The sequence below is a fragment of the Trachypithecus francoisi genome, unplaced genomic scaffold (genome assembly GCF_009764315.1).
Source record: "Trachypithecus francoisi isolate TF-2019V2 unplaced genomic scaffold, Tfra_2.0 Lachesis_group5, whole genome shotgun sequence".
Taxonomy (NCBI): Eukaryota; Metazoa; Chordata; class Mammalia; order Primates; family Cercopithecidae; genus Trachypithecus; species Trachypithecus francoisi.
Window position 1 is genome coordinate 141,021,957 of NW_022681470.1, and position 5,929 is coordinate 141,027,885.

The window sequence follows — 5,929 nt, forward strand, 5'->3', positions numbered from 1 at the left end:
GCCAAAACATTTTCATCATCCTCAAAAAAATCCCATCCCCATTAGCAGTCACCCCCCATTCCCATCTCTCCCCCAGCCCCTGGCAACCACAAATCTGTTTATTGTCTCTATGAATCATGTTTCAAATATTTCATACAAATGAAGTCAGACAACATATGTCCTTTTGTGGCTGGTTTCTTTCACTTACTAATATTTTCTAGGTCTTGGTTCAAATGTCACCTCCTCAGAGGGACCTTCCCAGACCTGTCCAGTCCCCGAATACCCCAGCCATAAGCTCACAGCCCTCAGTAGCATCTGACGTAGTACTGATTGTCTATTTGTTCACCTGAAGGTTGTTCATCTTCTTCTCAAAGGGCGGGTTCTAAAAGGGCTGCCCTTTGAAATCTATTCCAGGCCGGGTGCAGTGGCTCAAGCCTGTAATCCCAGCACTTTGGGAGGCCAAGACGGGCGGATCACGAGGTCAGGAGATCGAGACCATCCTGGCTAATACGGTGAAACCCCGTCTCTACTAAAAAAAATACAAAAAACTAGCCGGGCGAGGTGGCGGGCGCCTGTAGTCCCAGCTACTCCAGAGGCTGAGGTAGGAGAATGGCGTAAACCCGGGAGGCGGAGCTTGCAGTGAGCTGAGATCTGGCCACTGCACTCCAGCCTGAGTGGCAGAGCGAGACTCCATCTCAAAAAAAAAAAAAAAGAAAAAAAAAAAGAAATCTATTCCAAAAGGAATAGATTTCATTCTTTCTGGAAGGTTGTGGGTGAATACATAAATGGATGGATGGAAGAATGCATGAACGCATGGATGGATGGGAGGGTGGGTGAGTTAGTGAATGCATGAATGAGTGAGTGAGTGAATGAGAGAGTGAACAAACGAGTGAGTGAATGAATGAATGAATTAGTGAGTGAGTGAATGAATGAAAGAATTAGTGAGTGAGTGGATGAATGAATGAATTAGTGAGCGAGTGGATGAATGAATGAATTAGTGAGTGGATGAATGAATGAATTACTGAGTAGATGAATGAATGAGTGAGTGAGCGAGTGGATGAATGAGTGAGAGACTGGAGTGCATGAATGAATAAATGACTGCATGAATGAATGAGGGAGGGAATGAATTAGTGGGTGAGCAAATGAGTGAGTGAATGAATGAGTGGGTGAATGGATGAGTGAGTGAAAGAACGAGTGGGTGAATGAATGAGTGGGTGAATGAATGAGTGGGTGAATGAATGAGTGAGTGAATGAATGAGTGGGTGAATGGATGAGTGAGTGAAAGAATGAGTGGGTGAATGAGTGGGGTGTATGTATGACTGGGTGAATGCATGACTGGGTGAATGAATGAGTGTGTGAATGGATGAGTGTGTGAATGGATGAGTGGGTGAATGGATGAGTGGGTGAATGAATGAGTGTGTGAATGGATGAGTGGGTGAACGGATGAGTGAGTGAAAGAATGAGTGGGTGAATAATGGATGAGTGGGTGAATGGATGAGTGGGTGAATGGATGAGTGGGTGAATGGATGATTGGATGAATGCATGAGTGGGTGAATGGATGAGTGGGTGAATGGACGAGTGGGGTGAATGGATGAGTGGCTGAATGGATGAGTGGCTGAATGGATGAGTGGCTGAATGAATAAATTAGTGAGTGAATCAATGAATGATGAGTAAGTGAATGAGTGAGTGGATGAGTGCAAGAATAAATGAGTGAGTGAGTGAATGAGTGGATGGAGGAGAGAGTGAATGAATGAAGGAAAGACCTATGTGACACCCTCCTTCTTTGTCTCCCTCTGCCCCATAACATGGCTCCTGTTTCCTTATCAAACCTCAGATTCAATTCAACAGTATTTCTTACACACCTACATGACAGTCTCTGTCCAAAATACAACAGCTTTTTGGGTGAATGCAACAGAATAATCCCCAACCTCTTCCTCCAAATCATAAAACCTGTTGACACAGGATCTAACTCTTGAATTAAGTAAGAGCTACAATGGAAGCTTTTACTAAGAGGCTCATCTGATCCTATTCACTTCATTGATTTGTTCAACAAGTATTTATTGAACACCTACTATGTGTAGGTGCTCAACACAAGTAACTGGGTTCTTATTTAGACTGAGTGTACAGGGAGAGCCTTTCTGAGGAGGTGGCACTGGAACTGAGACCTGAAGATGGAAAAAAGACAGTCATTGAAAGACTAAGGGAAAATTCCAGGCAGAGGGAACAGCAAATGCAAAGACGTGAGGTAGGAAAAAACCTCAAGGAACAGAAAGTTAGCCAATGACGCTGGTGCAGTGATGAGGCGGGAAATAGCCCAGTCACCAACTAAGTAATATTAGGCAAGATACATAACTGCTCTGAGTCAGTTTCCCCATCTGTTAATGGAGATCATAATAATGACTCCTTTTTCAGAGGGTCAAACAAAATCTAGGATAAATCACCAGCACAACCACTGGCCCACACTAGGCAGTCAAGAAATGAGTCCACTTGTCATAGGTGACAGATCCTCAGGAGTCATGGTATTTGCAGGGCAAATTGAAGCTTTTACTTCCTTTCCACTCCATAGCCTTCCTCCCCAGTCACCAGTTTATCTCCAACTGATCTCCAGCCCTTCCTATTTGCCTGGGCTCTTTACCTACCATACAGTGCCTCGAGGACTAGTCCTGCCCACTTCCTCACTGACTTGCCTCCCACCTCAGCCATCCTTTTGCCCTCCCAGCATCCCCCACGTGCATCTGATTGCCCTTTCTCCCACACTTGTCAAAAATAATTATTTAGCAGAAGACAGCTTCACAAAGGAAAAAAAAGAACCATCTGTGTTGTTCTTCCATGATTCCGCCTCATGGAGCAGCTTTACCTGCCCTGCCCCTCATATCTCAGAGAAGTTTAGAAGCAGGGATGGGATGAGCACCCTGGTTCTGAGGGCAGAGAGCATGTGGCCATTTAGGGGGACATGAGTCACAGCAACACTGTGGTCAGTCGCCACCTATCCCCAACCCAGACAAGGAGCCAGCTCTCCTGCACTTATGTGGTGAGTTTATTTTCACTCAGCCTCACACACCACAGATGGAGGTAAGGGGAGAACTACAGCAGAAATACACTCGGAAACGTCCTCATCATGCCCATATCACTCATAAAGGAAGCCAAAGTCCTCACCTTGGCCCACAAAGCCCTCCACAACCTGCTTTGCTCACCTCCCCGCCCTCACCTCCTCCCTCTCGCCTCCTTACTCACTCCACTCCAGCCACATGGGCCTCCTCAATCTTCCTGAAAACACTAGGCATGATCCCACCTCAGGGCCTTTGCACAGGCTGTTCTTTCTGACTAGGAAAAAATGCTCTTCCTCTGATACATGCATGACTCCCCACTTCATCTCTCTCAAGTCTTTGTTCAAATGTCACTTTCTCAGCAAGGCTATGATCCTTCTATTTCAATCCTAATCTCCCTATTTCAATTATTACAATACACCCACACTTACCTTTCCCAAGCCTTTCTTTTTTCTCCGTGACACCTATCATCATTGGTCCTACTATGTGCTTTTCTTACTTTTTAATCTATCTTCCTCCCTGGGTTATCAGTACCATAGAGGCAGGAATCACATCTGTTGTGTTCACTTCTCTTTCCCCAGTGCCTGGAACATAAAGATAGGAGACTATCTTTATGACTTTGAGACATGGAAGTTGTCTTAAACACGACAAAAATGTACAAACCACAAAAGAAAAGATTGCCAACTTGGCTGCATATGATTTTCAGACTTTTTACAACAAAACATGCCTTGAAAAAAATGAAACAATGAGAAGCTTATGATCAAGAAAATTTGCTAAATGAGCAAATGAGTAAAAAATGAATGAATGAACGAATGAATGAAAATGCTGTTATAGCTGAGCCACAAGTTCGGCCCTGAGCTCCTTGGCAGACAAAGCAAAAAGAGAAACAGGATTAGTTGCATTCTTTTTTTTTTTGAGATGGAGTTTCACTCTGTCGCCCAGGCTGGACCGCAGTGGTGGGATCTCAGCTCACTGCAGCCTCCACTTCCCAGGTTCAAGTGATTTTCATGCATCAGCCTCCAAAGTAGCTGAGATTACAGACGCTCGCTACCATGCCTGGCTAATTTTTGTATTTTTACTAGAGACGGGGTTTGGTCGTGTTGCCCAGGCTGGTCTCATACTCCTGGCCTCAAGTGATCCATCTACCTTGGCCTCCCAAAGTGCTGGGATTACAGGCGTGAGCCACCTTGCCCGCCAGAATTCACATTATTTATGAAGATAAAACAGTCCAGTTTCCAGAGAAGCCCCTATGCCAGACAATTTATTTAGTGCCTCTTATTTAATATTCACAATATATTTCTGGGGAATGGGCTCATTTATAGGTAAACATTTATAGATGTGTAAGGGAGGCTCAGTGACATGAGCAAAGCCACCTGCTGGAAGGTCAGGCATGGAGGGAAGAAGGAGGGCTGGTCTTGCCCAATCCCTGCCCTGGACCAGAACCAAAGGCTGAGCAGGTAGAGGAGGGCCTAGCTGTGATGTGCAGGATATTGGGGAGGCCCAGTCACAGGGGAGCTCTTGGTCTGTTCGGTGATACTGCCCACCTCTTGTACTAGTGAGAGACAGGCACTTTGTATGTCCTCACCCTGCACACATTTGTGGCTGTGATAAACTTGGAGTAGCCCAGAACTAGCCCAGCCCCCACATCTGATGGGGGCAGGGGATACTCCTGAGTCCAAATGATCCAGTTGGCCAGGGGTATCTGGTTCTCAGTGACAGTACCAGTCCAGATGAGCCCCTCATCCCATAAGCTCTCCCCATGATTGGAGTTTGAGTATTTTCATTCAGAATCTAACAAAATCCCTGAGGTAATAACAATAATAATAATGGGAGAGGGGCTGAGTGAGAAACTGAGGAGGGAGTTTTGATAAATCCTTGGGCTCCAGGTCCCTGGAAGACCTTCCCTGCAGAATGACCCCTTCCACCTGGGTGGGAGTGTGTATACCTGGTTCTCAGGGTCCAGGGGGCAGCCAGTGAGAGAGAGGATACTGACGCCCCCACACAGTTGCTTCTGTTCCAGCAGCTCGAGGCCCTGATCCAAGACACAGAGGAAGCCAATAAGTCTGACCCTCAAACTGGGTGGTAAGCAAGCCCCCCAGGGGACACCAAGAAGGGGGATTCAGACACCTTAGACATTACCTCCTCCTTCAGTCTGGTCTTCAGTATGTTTCTTCCCAAACCCCCATCCCCACCCCAGGACAGGAAACCCAAGGCCAGAAAAGTGTCTTCTCACTTGTCACTAACTGGGCATAAAAGGAAGGTTCAAAGATCATAAGTGGGTTGGTGAGGGGACAAGTGAATTATACGTAAATTAGTGAGTAAGAAAATGAATGAATAAACAAGTTAGCACATAAATGAGTGACTAAATGAATAAATGAATGAAAGGATGGATGGATGGGTGAGTAGATGGATGGATAGGTGAAAGGAAGGATGTGTAGATGAATGGGTGAGGATGGATGGATGGATGGATGGATGGATGGATGGATGCAAGAAAGAATGGGTGGATGGATGGATAGGTGAAGATAGGTGGATGAGTGGATGAGGATGGATGGATGGATGCATGCATAGATAGGTGCATGGGTGGATGAATGAATGGAGGGATGGATGGATGGAGGGATGGGTGAGGATGGATGGATAGATAGAAAGAAGGAAGAAGGAAGAACCAATGCATGGATGAATGAGAATAGATGCGTGGATAAATGGAGGATGCATAGATGAATGGATGGATGGATGGATGGATGGACAAGTGGATGAATGGATGGAAGGATGGATGGATGAATGGATGGATGGGTGAGGATGGATAAACTAATGAATGGATAGGTGGAAGGGATGGATGGATGGATTGATGGATGGATGACTAGATGGGTGGGTGGATGGATGGATGGATGGATAAGGATGGAGGG